The sequence below is a fragment of the Neovison vison genome, chromosome 8 (genome assembly GCF_020171115.1).
Source record: "Neovison vison isolate M4711 chromosome 8, ASM_NN_V1, whole genome shotgun sequence".
Classification (NCBI taxonomy): Eukaryota; Metazoa; Chordata; class Mammalia; order Carnivora; family Mustelidae; genus Neogale; species Neogale vison.
In genome coordinates, this window is record NC_058098.1 from 63,774,614 (window position 1) to 63,791,915 (window position 17,302).

General features: G+C 46.0%; 1 protein-coding gene across 2 annotated transcripts in view; it reads right to left on the reverse strand.

The window, feature by feature from the left end:
* Positions 1-15,648, reverse strand: part of ST6GAL2 (ST6 beta-galactoside alpha-2,6-sialyltransferase 2) — an 84,335-nt gene extending 68,687 nt beyond the window's left edge. The window contains exon 1 of one of the 2 annotated variants that reach the window (XM_044263785.1): positions 15,580-15,648. The gene's annotated coding sequence lies outside the window, so the exon portion shown is untranslated. Of the gene's footprint in view, positions 1-15,229; positions 15,286-15,579 lie in introns of those variants that run through there. The other variant, XM_044263784.1, reaches the window with a different exon arrangement.
* Positions 15,649-17,302: the final 1,654 nt, after the last annotated feature.

Below are 17,302 nucleotides of genomic sequence, written 5' to 3' on the forward strand. Positions count from 1 at the left end.
TAATGAAAGAAGCCAGTCTGAAAAGGTTACAAACTGTATGATTCCAATGATATGACATTCTGAAAAAGGCAAAACTACAGAAACAGTAGATCGGTGGTTGTGCGAGTTGGGGGAGGATATTTAAGGCGAACAAATACTCTGTGTGGTCCTCCTACAGTGGGTTCACAGGAACACACATGTGTCCAAACCTCCAGAAGGTACTACCCCAGGAGTGTTCCCCAATGTGAACCACAGATTTGGGGTGACAGCGATATGTCCGTGTGGGTTGACTGTGGGGACTGCTGGTGGGGAAGGTTGTGCACCTGCAGGGGTAGGGGGGCGGGTGGGGGGATCTGTACCTAAACTGCTCTGGAGGTCTTAATGTCAAAAATGTAGAAATAAAAGAAAAGAAGAATAATTCCTACAACCCCTCTCACCCACTGTCCCCCACCCACCCACCCCAGCGCCAGCAAAGTGGAGGTCCTGGAATCTGAGGCTTGGTCAGCTGAGTTCAGGCCCATCTCTCTTCTCAGGCCGCCCTCTACGGTTTACAAAGCACTTTTGCACAGTGCGTAACTCAGCACCATATGGGTTTTGGATTAAATATCCAATTCTGACCTCAGTTACACCGAAAATAAACTTTTCACAGGTCATAAATTTTTAGAACCTGCCATAATAAACGAAATATCTGTGTACAAGTCCCAGAGCAATGATAACTGTCCCCAAAACCTCCAGCCGTGGTTCAGTAGCGCTTGCTGTTAATGCGCAAGTCCTGAAATCACATGCCCCACAAAGAGATGGGAGCCCAGAAGCTGAGGATAGGTGGGGAGAGAATCCCACAGGCAAAAAAATTATTGATCTATCATCAGTGTGGAGGTGGGGGCTTGAGAGACAATCAGAATAAACCAACGTGTTTCCGTTTTTAAGAAGGAAATTTCTAACCTCAGAATGTACTTTTCTTCTGTAAATTTCGGTCCCCATTTGTGTTCATTATGGCTGAAGAGCATGAATTAGGGAGTACAAAAGAAAAAAAAATTTAAATACATTGTTCGTGGAAGGAATGCCATCACACACATTCCATCCCGGGGTTTGTAGTGGGATAAAAAGTGGATGGTGGGTGATCCATTGGTAGAGGGCAACAAGGCCGTGTCTAGCATGACAGAAAACTCGTTTATACAACACCTGTCTAGAAGGAATTGGCTAGCCCCTGTGACACAAAGGTAAGTGAGAAAAACCCCCGCATTTAAGAATTTTCGGGGTGGGGATGTGTGTGAAGGTGTGTGGGTGGTAACCAGAAGCCCAGGATGACAGCCACCGCAGGAGACAGAAGTAGCTGAGAAAGTCCCGGGGGAGGGGAGTCGTGCCTCAGGGGACATCAGGGACTGCAAAGGCTCCTCTTTGGCAGGCAGGTGCGACCCCTGAGGGAGGAAGAGTACAGTTTGGATCTCTGGAAGCTCCCCTCCTGTACAGAACCTACCCGGGGGAGGGAGTCGTGCCTCAGGGGACATCAGGGACTGCAAAGTCTCCTCTTGGGCAGGCAGGTGCAGCCCCTGAGGGAGGGAGAGTACAGTTTGGATCTCTGGAAGCTCCCCTCCTGTACAGAACCTACGTCTTCTACTCACATATTCCAGGAAACACCAACCCCAGACAATTTCCTTCCGCAGACAGAAAACATATTTCGTCTCATTTCTTCACCTTGTCCTCCAGAAACCCCCAAACAGCAGTTGCCCTTTGAACTTCAGGATAACCTTGAAGCCTGCTCAAGAAGTGGGGCTTGGAGGGACCGTTTTCCTGCCTGTTTCCTGGATTAGGGAGGGGAAAGGCTGAGAGGTGACACCGTGCAGAAACCCCTCCCGCTGCCTCCCTTCTCTGGGCAGAAGTGGGGTCTTCAAATCTGTCAGTCAGACCCTTTCAGAACACTCAAGAACCCTGGGGAAGGAAGAAAGGATTTGTTTGCTTTTAAGCCCTTCTCATTAACTGATAGCTGAGGCTGCCCTTGGAGTCCAGCCAGGTAGGGGTCCAGTCATGCAAGGATGCAGGGCTGAAGCCCCCTCCCCCAGCTCCGTGGGGGTCCCAGCTCCTCCTCACACCTGTGCCTCACACCTTCCTGAGTAATGGCAGGACCGAACAGAGGGCCTAGCTGTTTGTGAAGGCCCTCATGGGGCTGACTTCTGTGTCCAGTCTCGTTCCACGTCACCTGCTGCAGGTAATGTGATGCATCCCTGGGGACTGCTAGGGACCCATCAGCAAGATGGCCAGAGGGGAACGTGGGGAGAGCCAGGTCTGTGTGGCAGTCATCTGGGGGAGCCCTGTACTCCGCCACTGCTCGGACCAGGAATCCTCCCGATCACTACATGGTCACATCTCCACCTTTCCCTCCGCAGAGAGAGTTGGAGGCCTTAATGAGATCCCCCTGCAGGGTGCTAGTCTTCCCTTCCTGGGAGAAGGCTTTAAAAAAAAAAAAAAAAAAAAAAATTAATTAAAAAATAATAAAGACCATTATTTTGGTGTGCAAATGGAATGTTTAATAGTAATTCCCTAAGAGGGCCTGAAAAGTTGAAATTTTGAATTATTTCAGATCTGCATGAAATGAAAGCATGGTGAATGCAACACTTCTTATTAGATTCATATTATGAAAACTGGCAATTTCTAGAAAGCCAACAAAACTGTGTTTACTTTGAGGCTTTCTGCCAGAGAGTAAACCCTATCAAGGAGTCTAAAGCAGCTGGGGGGGGGGGAAAGAAAGAAAAGAAAACCAAACCAATAAATAAGCAAAACACCACCAAACTCATCACTGAAGGCACAGGCCATGTTCACCGCCTCCCCCAAAAACCTGGGATCCATTTGAAAAGAGTTCCAATATCCAGTGATTATGAGGATTCAACCAAAGTTGGTGGATTGGTTTTACGGCAGGGGTAGGCCTTCCCGGCTGGCACCAGGAAGTAATAGAGCACTGTAAGAGAATTTTCTAACCACATCCAGTTAGTGAAAACCATGTCCGGGACAACGACATAATTAAAAAGTGCAGGGAAACCCGCTGGCCTAGCAGCCTTATTAAGCTGGCATAACACGACTCATAAGGAAAATTAAAAGGGCTTGGGGGTGTGTAGAGATCTAAGGTCATTAAGGAAAAATGAAATAATTTCAACAGATATTTGAATATATTACTTTAAATAACAGCAATGCCCAGATGCTCTGGGACCTAAAGCACACTATCTACCAGGATACAAGTACTTCTTACTTGAACAGCTTCCTTTGCCTGGTGTGTGAACACAGGGACAGATGTGAATCTGCGCAGATGATGCAGAGTTTTACCCATAGCCAAGGGTGGTGATGGGGTCTCCAGAATGAACTGCCACAGTCAGCAGCACCAACAACTGCTAATAGCCAACATACATGAAGTCATTAAAATCCACTTAACTTGACTATGAAAGTGATTTAAAGCTATTTCCATGGGTGAGAAGAAATCCACAGTTAGGTTTTTCTTTCTTTACTCCCAAGTGGTCCCTTGTATCTTAAGCATATGTAAATGGAGCAGGGAAACAGTTTATTCAAATGTCCCATGCATTTTTTTTTTTAATTCTTTGTGCTTTTGTTATTATGCCTGCAATGCCTATCTACCACCGAGAACTGCCAAAGGTCCCTAACTTCAACCACTGGTAACATTTAATTTTAATTCTAGTATGGATTTGGAGTCAGGGAAAGAGTCCCTTTAATTAAATGACTCATCCCAGGCATGCCTAGCTCTAACTCAACATTTTTGGAGACTGCAAACTTTAAAACAAAACTCCCTTACTTAGTGGGGAGAGAAATGCACAGTGCTTGGTACTCAAGAGGACAGGCATCTGGGAAGCTACTGTGAAGATACACTACATTCCACATAAAACTTTAATGACCTCGGCTGCACACTGACCCTCTGTCCTGGGAAGGCACTCCTCAGCCCTGGGGCTGCCTCCCACAGGGATAGCTGGCAGAACAAGGTCAGGGCCACGCATGTGACAGACACAGGAAGAACACTGCACAGTGTCTTCCCCAGAATTTCAGCTGAAAGTGTGCATACCTTTCTACTTGCACTCGGCTGGGCTGATCTCAGGATGAGGGGATTGCGTTTATAATTCCTAATGGATAGCTGAGCAGTACCTTTCCAAGTTTTAATGCCTATTCGTAGATGATTCATGGGCAGCCAGAAAATAAGGTAGCACAGTAACAAAATGCTGCTGAGCCCATTCGCTCCAGACCAACCTTTATTATCACACCAGGTGCTGATAACGTATGTAGTTCTAATTGTTAGAATTTGATACAACATTTATGAATCCTAGACAAAGAGCTTTTATAAAACCTCCCTGGGCAGTTCCTACCCAATTTATTTACTAATCACTTACCAATTATACGTGTCCCGTACTTCTGAATGCTTTGTTAAAGAGGGGAACAAAGATGCCCAACCACATTTGTAACACTGATGAAAAGAAATGTGAATTTCCAGTTTTCTCTGTGAGATTCACAAGAGGCATAAAAATTAGAAGGTTGAATGGTTTAACTCTGATTTCCTAACATTGGAAGTAAATGTTTTTTTTTCCCAGAATGATTAATAGTAACTCTAAAGATTATGCATGTACAGAACAGTCCACCTGGTCCATGGTTCCTTGTCTTCAGAATGTCCTCTTTATAAATGCTTGGCTAGAATTGGGGGAGCTATATACATGAGGATTCAGCTTGGGAAAAAAAAAAAAAGGCAGAAAAGATCCTAGTTTCTCCCCTTCAGTTTTAGAAATCATGTTTACTAAGAGCAGTCAGTAATCCTTTCAAATTTAGTAATACTTATAGCTCCATTCATTCAGCAAACATTGATCATGCACCTACTGGGCTCAGTACCTTGAGATGTGCTAAGGAACTGGGGTCAGAGCGCCACAGGGCAGCCTGCAAGGACATTACAGTTAAGCAGGGGAGAGAGAAAGGAAAGGTTAATTATAAAGTGGGGTAATAAGTACAACAAGGAGAGATGGTGTTGTAGCCCAGGATACCACGCACCATCCGTGCATGTGTGTATGCACGTGTGTGACAGAGACAGAAAGAAAAAGAAGCAGGTCCATCCTTAGACACAGCCCAAAACGGTCAGAGAGAACTTAGTAGTGGGAAAGCGTAGACCAAAACAGGGGGGCTCAATCCAGAAGCACATGATATTCTAAAAATTCCAGGCTGTGTCTTTTATGCAATGCAGGGGGGAGGCTGGATTAGGGGGTCAGCACTGGAGCACCTAAGGAGAGGAGAGGAGGTTAGGGTTAGGAAAGAAGACTCTGCCAATATGGACAATGAACGGGGGTTCAGGAGGTGAGCAAGAGGGAATGGAGCCATCTGTAAAATGAATTCCTCTTATAAAATGCTCCTTGAGCTAATCGGGCAGGGCATCCCTCCATTTTTTTCTGTGAGGAACACAACAAACAATAGAAGCTTACGCCCAAAAAACACTTTGCCTTCCAGAAACAGTCAATGTCAGGAGAGAGACTCTGGACAGTCACAGGAAGTACAATCACCAAGTCTGGAGCCACTTAAGTAGCAAATGCCCAAGGGCGTGCTGAACAAAAGCTGCATTTTCAGAGGCAGGTAAGAGATCCAGCTTCCTTTTCAGGAGACAGAAACCAAATCACAAAACTTGTTTCGCCTTGTGAGCTTGGCAGCCAAAATACCCTGCTCTCTATCCACTGGTTCCATCAGCATCTGGCTTTGGGCAAATCCTGAATTGACACAATATAATCTGAGGACATTGGATCATTATGAAGCAATCTGCCTGTTAACATTTTTGCTTTTAAATCACATTTCCAATTTTTACTCTTTTCCTTTTTGGTAAACTCTGAGATACCATTCTACCTTTTCTTTACATCCCTTTGAACATTAGTTGCTTGGTGTAGTGAAAACCTCTCCCCAAGTTGGTCAGTGCCCACTGCAAGTACAGACCAGGCAAGGGATAGCCTGGAACTGAGTTTTTAGATTTTTTTTTTAAGACTTTATTTATTCATTTGAGAGAGAGAGAAAGAAAGAGAACACAGGAGCAGGGTAAAGGGCAGAAGGAGAACAGACTCCCCGCTGAGCAGGGAGCCTGATGCTGGGCTCTATCCTGAGACTCCAGAATCATGACTTGAGCCAAAGGCAGATGCTTAATGATCAAGCCACCTAGGCACCCCTGGATTTTTTAGGTTTTTTTTTGGTTTGTTTGTTTAGTTTATGGATTTTTTTTATTATTTCCAAATTGTGATGTAGAATATCTCTATGAAGACAAAAACTCTAAGAAATCTATGTGACTTTAATCGTCCACGTCTGCTGAATTTTTATGAGCTAGTTCCTTAAAAAACATCTCCTAAGAAAGTCTAGCTGTATTATGTAAAATATCTCATAGAACTATCCATTTTTCGGCATCCACTTGCAGTACTGAAGTATGGCAATCCACAAGCCAGGGGGGGCGAGAGTTGCCAAATGAAATTAAATTCAGTTAGTAAAGGAAGTTTCATTTTGAAGATTTTTTCCCATAGAACTGTCATATGTTTGGTTTTATGTCTAATAAACTGAAATATATTAAAATGTATCTTTGAGATTTAAAACATAAGGTTACTAGCCTTTAATACAGTTTAAAATTTATTTCTGATCCTGTCATGCAATGAACGGAAAGGAAGAACTATAGTATCCAACAAATGGCAAAACTAAGCGCTAATGTTATTAACAACTGATTGTTAATAACAAAATGCATTTTATGCAACATGGAAGTTTCAGTGACTGGAACAAATAGTAAACTTCTCTAGTTTAAAGCACAGCTTGTATTTCATTGCTGGGTAACGCTGCTCTAACCCTAAAAAATATATATACTAAACTGTTAAAATGTTATTTTCTTTAAAATTTAACATAAGCAGGTGACTCAAAACTAATCTGTCCTGTGAGAAATCTGGATAGTGTTTACCTTCCGCAAGACAGTGACCAGGAGAATTTGGAAGCTTCAGGACACTGGTAATATTTGATTCTTGTGCTGGCTGGTTCTGTGGATGTATTCGGTTTATGAAAACTCATCAAACTTTTCGCTTACGATCTGCGCACAGTTGACACTGGCTAAAGATTCAATAATTATTTGTCTTTGCAGCAATTCCCGGGTTAGGAATACAGCGGAAGAACTCAAGACAGGTAAAGTTGTTGCCCAAAAGCCAGAGTAAAACTGAACTTGGAGAAGCGACACTGCCTCCCACATTGCACAGACACAAGAAGCATGCGCCGCACAAGGACACGTTAGAAAAAGAAGAAGATAGGAGAACGGACCTCTCTGGAGGAATAAGTAAGTGGCGTGGGGTGGGGGGTGGAAATGGTAGGTTTCTGTGTATCTCTTTTCTCCTCCCAGATTCCATCTGATGCCGTCCATTTCTGTTTTCAAGATGAACATGACGTGAGCCAGTTCTTACTGATTAGTGTCTTCCAACCCTGGATGTTTTAGCCCAATCTCTGAGGACCTATTTGATTTGCAAGGGAATGGCTAAGTTTGCTTTTCTGTATCCTCTTGAGATCCTAGAAGGAGGTTTAGTGGCATTGTTCTACCTCTATTGTATTTGAGGTTGATGAAATCTGTTTTGTGAGCATGAGGGTAGGTGACAAGAATAGTGTCACATGAAAGCAAATGTAGTCCCATGAATTGGGGAAAAAAAAAAAAGATACGCTCTGGACTTGCTTTGTTCAATGATGTCACTCCAAGATCCCCAAGCTGAAAAAATGCTTATGGCATCAGCTTCTCTTAGTAAAACGTGAACATGTATCTCCCATTCTACCAATGCCAGAAATGGAGTCCTTGACCCAGTCACTTCTTTTTCTCTCTCTACAAACCATCAGGTCCAAGCGAAGGAAATGGCATTTTGAAGTACACACCTAAGTGAACAGTCCAAGGGACTTCCCCTTATCTCGGGAAAAAAAGATTTGCTTAGCAACTACAAAGAACAAACAAGGGGAATGTTTAAATACATAGTTGCAATGATCAATCCTTGTTTTCTAGCCACAACATAAGAAAACAAAAGCAAAACAAAACAAAAAAACGCACACTATAAAGCAAACAAACAAAAATGTACATGACCTTTTCCCTATGATTCCATTCTCTGTCTACCTTTCCTCACATGCAGAACTTGAATTTTTTCCCTGAGAGAAAAGACTATGTGTGTTCATAGAAAATATGTACTCTGGAAAGCCAATTAATTAATCTATGGATGTCTTTCAGTTCAGTAAGGAATGGCTCTAAGAAATGACCTTCCTACCAGGCTGCCACCTTCTAGGTTGAACTTGGCGGAGGGCAACCCCCACCCTTGGCTGCCAGCTGCCCCAATGCACTAAGCATCCAGGGTTCCTGGTAGGCTCTACGTGGATACGGCAATTGCCAGACCGAACGTGTGGGCCATAATGCAGGATAATTTTGTATATTATAAACTCCCCTTTCATTTCCAATACAATATCGTGAGTTCAAGATACATCTAATTTGGGCAACTGAGAGGCAGGGACCCACTGGGGGCTCTCTGGGGTCAGCAGAGTTTAGTTTTGCCTGTAAAACCTGTCTATCCTCTATCTGATCATACTCACAAGAGTTCCATGTTATCCTTGGGTTATAAATACCACTAGGAACAACAAGGATTCCCTGTTCCAGGAGTTTTTTGACTACCCCTCATGAAGCACATTTTTTAAATACAATTTAAAGAAATTAATTCTGCTCTTTCTGTGTATGTATTACACAGTGATATGTGGGGCATTTCTGGGGTATGATTATAATACATTAATGATACGTTTTAATTATGTGAAAATTACAGAGTGTGGCCAGTAGAGACATGTTTGGGTTTAAGTCATGGAAGCACTCCCATTATTTTCCAGTCACACTGTAGATGTTTTCCTACTACTATCAAGTCAGTTTCTGAAACTCTCCTGCCTCAAATAGTTAATGAAGCAATCAATCTATTTAATGGCATTCTCTGAATGTTATTATAAAGTATCAAGTATTTAGTTGGGCAAATTACTTAATTGGTCCAACTCTCTCAGCTACAAATTTTGAACATAGGGCAGAGGACTATAGTTTTTAACTACACCATGATTCCAAGGAAGAAAACTGCCCTTTGAAAAACGTAAATCAGATACCTACATACTTATTACATACACACTGATACACACATACTAATATAAAGTAATGATGTCGCACTGGTCAGCTTCCCATTATTCATCAATTGTTCCCCCAAAATATCTTGAGCACCAGAGGGTATCAATATTTTTTTTCCAAATCAAACATTTGAGCTTGCTATTGTCCTAATTATTTTACCTAAAGTTTAAAAAGATCGAAGACATTACAATTCAGGGTAACTTCAACTAGTTACCTGTTCTCTCAGAGGGAGTCTAAGTCACATGCACTGTTAGGCCAACTTCAGGTCACCTGAAACCCCTAACACAGCTCTACTTCTTTCAGGCCATCGAATAGCTAAGTGATGTATAGGGCCCCACATGGGTTCTCCTGGCTGCCCTGCCTGAGAGGCCTCCCTTGGGAGTTAGTGTCAACAGTCAAAAACATTCTGTGGGGCGCCTGGGTGGCTCAGTGGGTTAAGCCTCTGCCTTTAGCTCAGGTTGTTATCCCAGGGTCCTGGGATCCAGCCCCGCATCGGGCTCTCTGCACAGTAGGGAGCCTCCTTCCCCCACCCCCCTCTGCCTACCTCTCTGCCTGCTTGTGATCTCTTTCTCTCTGTAAAATAAATAAATAAAATCTTTAAAAAAAAAATTCTGCAAGCCACTAAAGGTACCTTGAAGATGCTGTTGTTGTGTTACAGATACTCACACTCACACACATAAATTGTGTTTTCCTATATCTATCCTATTAATAATAAATCAAAAGTAAAGTTGAAACCCTGCATGTTTTGATAACTTTCGATCAAGCCACTGACAATATGGAACATGCGATTCTCTCAGAAATATGAATACAGGAAAAAGGATGTTCTTCTCTCCGTCAGAAGGTCAGGACTCTAAGCCACTCACTCTAAGTTATTTGATGGTTGTGAATCCCAACAATTAATGCATAAGTATCTTAATTCAGGTTCTCACTCCTAATTACGACTGGCAAGCCTTGTTAATGCAGGGACGTATACCTCCTGTATTTGCACATGTATGTGTATACATGTGCATGTGTGTGTGTGTGTGTGTGTACATGTTCTTTCTAAGGACAGATCTCTTTTCTGTATGGGCGATATAGTTTTCCTAATTTTAAAATATAATTTACACCGCAAGATCCCTCTTCTCATAGTACAACCAAATTCATCCATTCAATCACGTGCTTCCCTTTCTATAGCTTAACTGGGTTGACTCTATCACTTAAGAAGCAAATGCAGTACAAACTATATCTTTTTCTACTGGATTGTGGTCAGAGGCCCAACACAGGTTTTTAGCACATAGTAACATACTTATCTTTCAGAAAAGTCATCACTACACTTTCGAGGAAGCTACTTCTCAAATTTATCTCTGAATAATGAAAGCTCTCAGATTATCTAAGAGACTTACCCTTTTCCCAATTTAATTGAAAGCTAAGTCATTTTGGAAACCACAATTACCAACACGCAAGAACCTCTCCTTGAAAAATTTATATAATCTGAACATGGAAAACCAATTGTTTTAAATTTAATAATGCATTTCCCTCTCAGGCTCAAATACAAGGAACAGCCTAGAATAGAACTTAATGTGTGAATTATAAACTTCCGAAAACAGCAGTTTCTAATCAAGATATCACAGGATTTTTCTTTATAGAGTATCACCTCATGCTTTAGCCATGTATTTCTAAATGTCCCGAGAGACTACTTTCTGAGCTTTGCTCTCTTCACTGACCTGATAACTCAGAGTGTAGGGATAATTTTCTCAAATCTTAGCTTAACATTTTGCTTGGAAATTTCACTTACTAAGACACCCTTCATACAAGCCCAATTTTCATTCTAATACTGACTGCCCAGATAGTCTCACCTATGGGGACCATTTTTAGGTTGCATTTCATGCCCCTTTCTGCTTCCATATTCCATTGAATCCATAGGCTTTGCTGGATGAGTTCCCCTGCCATCTCCTTCCATCCTATACAATCTTCCTCATCCAGCAACCTCGGCCATGGTCTGAGACATGAAATCTCACGGTCACAGCCCTTCTCAGGCTCCAAGACAATGACCACCAGAGGAGTCATGCCTGCTTCTCCATGGAGTCTGAGCTCAATCTTCACTGCACAGACTTCCGAACACACAAACCCAGGTCCCAAACCCAGCTCTGCCACTCTCCTACTAGGGGACACTTGAGGAAATTATCTCATCTTTGTAAAGCTCTGTCTGCTCACCTGTAAAATGGGAATAGCCATACCTCCTGGGGGATGGGGCTAGGTGTACTATGATAAGCTGGGCAGAGCAAGAGGCAGGGTATGGTCCACAGTCAGTCTGGAGCAATCGCTGTGATTATCCTTGGAGTTACTAGTCTCTCTTGGGGTCACATGGTGTTTGGAGGGATGTCCAGCATGTTAACTAAAGGGTGATTCGCCTCTGAGCATGGGAATTTGCTGTTAAGTATGCGAGAGTATACAATTCCAACTGCATGGAATCCCAGCAAGAGAAGCCACCTTGGAGAGGATTTAATCTGTGTATGGCTTCATTTCCCAGCCCTGGAAGCCGGTCCAGCTCAGACTTGCTTCCAAGACCTGCTCTGCAGGGACAGTACTCCCTAGGACTCAGGTTTGAGGGCACTGGCCAAGAGATTTCCTTGCTGTTTCTTCGCTCTCTGAGGAAGAACTGCAAAACCAACCCACACACCCCCTTGTTAGAGCCCATGTCTACTTTGAATTCAGAATTCTTTCCTAGGGAAGACTACAGGGGGCAGCAGAACCCAGAAGGGACAAAGAACAGTTCTGGGCAGAGAAATCCCGGGGAGTGTGGGTGCATTTCTCTGATATCATTTCCATCCAGAGAGCAATTCCTCCCCAAATCAGAAGTGACTCGGCACTCACTGTGGGATGACCCAGAACCTGCCAGTGGCCAAGTGAAGACAGTGGAAAGGCAACTGCTGGTAACCGGCTTTTACACAGCGGCAGCAGGTCTAGGACCTAAGCTAGTGCTGGACCAAACCACTGCTGTCTGGAAAACCTTATGACGTCCAGTTCACACCTCACACCCTTGAAATGCATGGCCTCCACTTCGCCCACAGGTGGGGTGGGTTCCAAGCACTGCAACTCTTTCCTACCAATTCAGCGTGAGGGGAGGGGGTTGGACTTGGAATTGTAGATTAGGATGGGATTTGGTAAGGGGCATAACAAATCCATATTTCTCTGATACTTCTGTCTGTGCCTTGTGTACTTAATTATGTTTACAGACAAATCTCTCAAAAGTAGGAAGGAGGGCTTTCAGAAAAATGGAGATACATTAAACTGAAAGTCTTGACTTTATCCACTAACAGTAGCTGGTCAGCTTGCACAGCACACTCAATCTTGACCTTGACCTCCACCTGTTGAGAACATTGAAAATTGCTATGTAAATGTACACCTGCACTTTCCTGATTCCAAAATTAGCATCTGATTCTATGTAATTATTTCTTTTACACTCAGTGGTGAACTTCATCCCATAGTTCTTTTTGGAAGAGCTTTCAATGCTTAAAAACTTAAACACCTGTCATGAGGGCACTACTTTATGCTTAGACATTTAAGCAAGTCAGATGAAGTACTTTATTTAACTTAATCAGTCAAGATTTAAGATCATATAAGAGAAGATCCAAGAGGGGGAAAAACACATCACAAATCAAGAGAGGGTGAATATTTAAAGACTGTCCCCATTATCGATGCCTAATACATTTTATTCAGAAGTATTGGGAAAGAGGCATTAAATCGAAAATCAACTGTTTCTCAAAGGGTAAATACTTCCAAGTTTGTGGAAAGGAACTCAGCATTTAATTGATCTCAGCAGTAGACGCAGAAAACTCAGGATGAGTTTGTCATTTTAGGAAAGACGTAAGGAGTCCTTGGCAAACAAACGCTTGGGTACATTCTGGACCTACAGTATTATACCACTGCAGTTAGTATAAGCAATAGGTCAGAGACATACTTGAATCATCTCGGAAAGAGGAGAACCTTGGGGAAAAAGCTCTGGAAGCAAGCACCTCCAGGGCTTTCTCAGCATCCCCTTCATTATTTAACCTGTATCTCACTGGCTGACCACAAATCCTCCCTTAGCCCCAACTTAAGTCTTCACCCCCAGAGTAAATAAACCCTTCCTTTTCTTCTTAACTCTCCTCACCAGAAAGTGAGCGTAGTGGATTGATTGCCCTTCTCTGCCCAATAAGTCCATATATATATATATATATATATATATAATTTGAAGATTTATTTATTTATTTTAGAGGCTGAGAAAGAGAACGAGTGGGTAGAGGAGCAGATGGAGAGCGACGGGCAGACTCCTCAGTGAATGCAGCTCCATCCCAGGACCCTGAGATCATGACCAGAGCCAAAGTCAAGCGCACACTTAACCCACTGTGCCACCCAGGTGCCCCCATTCACTTATTTTAAACATTAAATTATCTCAGCCTTGAACCCTCCAGTCTGCACATCCTCATTTCATTATCTTTACTTCCTAGATAGATTGCATCACCTAAGAAACCCATCAAAAGCTGGCCTTTGCTCTGACCACTCTCCAACAGTCTCTACTGTCTGTCTAAACTGTGGGGCTCAGAATTCCACAAGAGCCAAGGCTCACCTCACAATTTTGCCAAGAGAATTCACTTAAAATTCCAGAAGGTCCAACTGCACCAAGCCAAAAGGTAAAATGCTAAATTTACATCAAGCACCATAAAAACTGGATCAAGATTCCAACATGTCTGAGTGCTCCTGCTTTTAACGTAACTGTAAAATTCAAGGCAATTCACGTATTATTTTAGGTTGTTCTCCGTTTTGATCATAATACTCATTCACCATTGTCAACAGTTTTTCTCAAGCTTTAGTAGAAAATGCAAGCCTTGGAGTGCTGCAAAAACTCTGGCTGCTAGTTTTAGAAAAATAATGGGAGAAGGAAAGTGGGTAAAAATAAGTTCAAGGCCACACATCATTTTTTTTCTTTGAAAGGAAGTGTTAGCCCTAAGTTTGCAACAATACAATCACATACACAGCACTTCGATTTTTGAAATTCTTCATTGGTCACAATTATCTCGAAATGGCAAATATATTGAGCAAAATTCCAAAAAAAAGTAATTATCGAGTAACATGCATGAGGCTTTTTAAATATGCCCAAAGCGCTTAAGACAAAATCTGTTGCAAATGCTCCAACAATACCCTCACCCAAGCAGCCAGTTCCCGGTGCAGAGGATCAGCAAGCCCTTGCACTGTTAGAACGCAAAAGGCACAGAAAACAAAGATTTCAACCAAATATGGTTTGCTTTTCGTCAAATTTTCAGCATGACCCTGTAAAAATAAGTTCACAAAAAACCAGCCAAGCATAACTTTTCTCCCCAAGTGCTTCTCGGATTATAAAACAGCTTTGAAAGTTCAGCCTGACAAAACAAATATGGTACTAGGAGGAGAGACCTGGAAGGCAACCACAAAAAGTCTCATTTAAATTCCTGGAAAGCAGGGCTTCTCCAAACACAGCTATTCAGCTCTCTTTGGAAGGCATCACTTGCTGCGAGCCACAAGTTTATCTTCGCTCGGTGCCCCGGCACCGTCAAATCCTAAAGAAATGGGTGTTAACGTTGCTTACCCAAAAGAATGCATCAAATATCTTCTCTATACACGGAGAAAAGTACAACTTAAAAGCAAGAGTTTTCCCTGTACAAGTGCCTAGAATGAACACCCGGGTATTTGGGATTCTAAGGATCCCTTCTGTCCCTACATATAGCTACAGTAAACTAGAGATCGATAGAACACACTTCAAGCTTTAGGAAGTGCAGCTTTACATGGGGGTGGGGAGGAGGAAGGCAATTTATTCCTTCCCAGAGCCAAATTAAAAAAAAAAGAAAGATCGCCGTTTTATTGACTGAACCGCAGGAGCACAGCTGTGTCCGCCCGTCCCCAAAGCTCAAGCCCTCCTGTTCGCTCACCCTCTCGAAGAATGTCTTGCTTCTCCCCCAAAACACTCAACCTCCCCCTCTCAAGGTCTGTCTGGCTCTAGGTCGCCAAGCCTAACTCCCTACAGGGCAGCGCACAGCCTGCAGCGACTCCGAGACAGACGTGTTCCTACCGCCCGATCCCAAGCTCTCCTGGACCAACCTTCTCCGGACGCCGCGCCTCTCAGCGTCCGACCCCGCGGTGCTTGGCGCTCCCCGGCCGCGCGGCGCTAGAGTCGAAGACGCGCGTGTCACATTTTATTCCCGGGCAGCCGCTCGGGCGCGCGCGCCACGCGCTCCCATACTCCCTCGGCCCCCCGCGGGAGCCGGGAGCCGGGAGCCCGGGCCGGGGACGCCCGACGCACGCCGCAGAACTTGGGGTCTGCGGACGCCGAGCGCGCGGCTAAGATCCTCCTGTTGGTGGCCTCCCCCGCCTCCGCGGAGCAGCCTCCCCGCGCCACCTCGGGGGCCCCGAACGACCGCGCCCGCGTCCCGGGAGGCCTGTGGGATCACCTCCACGGGGCCAGAGCCGCTCCGCGTCGGGCGGCAGCTGCAGGCGCGGCGTGTGGCTCGGTCTCAGGGCCGGCGCGGCGCTGCGCTCAGCCCCGCGCCGCGCGCCTCATTGTTCCCGGCAGCGCGGCGGCGGCGGCGGCGGCGGCAGCAGCAGCAGCGGCGCGGGCGGCAGGAGGGACCGCGGCCCGGAGCCCCGGGGCTAGGCGGTGGCTCTCCGCCCCCGAGCTGAGCTAGCGCCGCGCCCCGCCCCCGGGCTCCGCGCGTCCCTCCCGCCCGCCTCGGGTCCCCCTCCCATTGCCGGCGCCTCTGTCCTCCCTCTTCCCGGCCTGGGCTCACCTAGCGGCCGGGCGTCGGGCGCTGGGAAGTTGCACAGTCCGCTCCCCGCGCCCCCGGCCCGCCAGTCGGGGTGCACGGCGGGGCGCTCCCCGACTGCGCGCGGAACCCTGTCTCTGGCAGAGAGCGACTGCAGACTTGGGCTGCGTGGGGCTGCGCGGGCGGCGCGGTTGCCTAAAAAGGCATGCCTCTTCCCGGCCGCCGCCTGCAGCCAGCCCCAGTTCCTACCAGGGTTACCTGCACCGGCACTGCGCGGGGCGTTCGGCGGGCACGCAGGTCCCGCGGGCGGCAGGGATGCGAAATGTGAACAGGCTGTGAGTGGCGGGCAGGGGATTCCGGGCGCCTGGCCCCGCGGAAGTGAGTCTTTGTGTTCCCCGCTTGAACACACCCTCCCGCCGCGCCGCAGGCCGGGCTACCTGCGCTGGAGGCAGCGCCTGCGAGCCAGCCGGGTGGGGCGCAGGGGAGCGCAGCATCCTCCCCGGCCCGCTGGCTCCTTTTGTTCCTCCCGCGCCGCCGCCGGGTCCTCGCTCCCCGGAGCTTCTCCGGGGCGCCCTAGGGTCGGGGTTGGACTTGAAGACCAGCCACCTTCCACTTGCGAAGGGCCGCCCACCAAGTCCGGGGAAGGAATTCCGTAGAGGCCCCCACCTACCCGCCCCTCCCTACCGCCGGCCCCTATCCCGGAAGGATGGGAAAGTTCTCGGGACGGTGGCGCCCGAGGCTGCCCTCTGGGCGCGTGGAGAATCCGCCGCGGGAGCGGGCTGCGACTTGGGCCCGGCAGCTGGAGCTGGTGGGTGGGGCCGCCGGGAGCCACAGATCGAGTGTCCCTTTGCTCGCGTGCGGAATGTCCATTTGTCACCGCGGCCCTCTTGCCCTTCTTGCGCGGCCTCAGCTGGTCCCAAGACCCAAGACCGCGCCGCCCTTTGTTTGCTGATAAACACGCTCCTTTGAACTAAAACGTGTCTTTCCGAGTGCGTGGGGTGGCGCTGGGTCCCCGCTCCCCTACCCCGTCCCCCTGGGGGTCCTGTCCCTGACTGAGAGCTGTACAGGTGTGGGGGCGCTCCCAAGTAGAACTAGCTTGAGGTGGGTGATAGTACCACATAGTGCCCATCCATCCCAGAGGGACAAGTTACCTGCTGTCCTTTCAATCCTAGGTCCCTTAATGGGTAGTATCATTTTGAAGACACAAAGTCTCCACTAAATATACCATTTTAAAAATTTGTATAATGTTCAATTACCTAAATAAGTCTTTTTAAGAATAAAACGATTGCCTAGATACCCAATTCATTCAGTACTATGGACTGCCTACTGTGTGCTGGGGACTCCGGGTTCAGCAGCAGATAAGTAAAGGTGAATAAAATCTCTTTCCTACCCTCAAAAGGTTTGCAGAAAT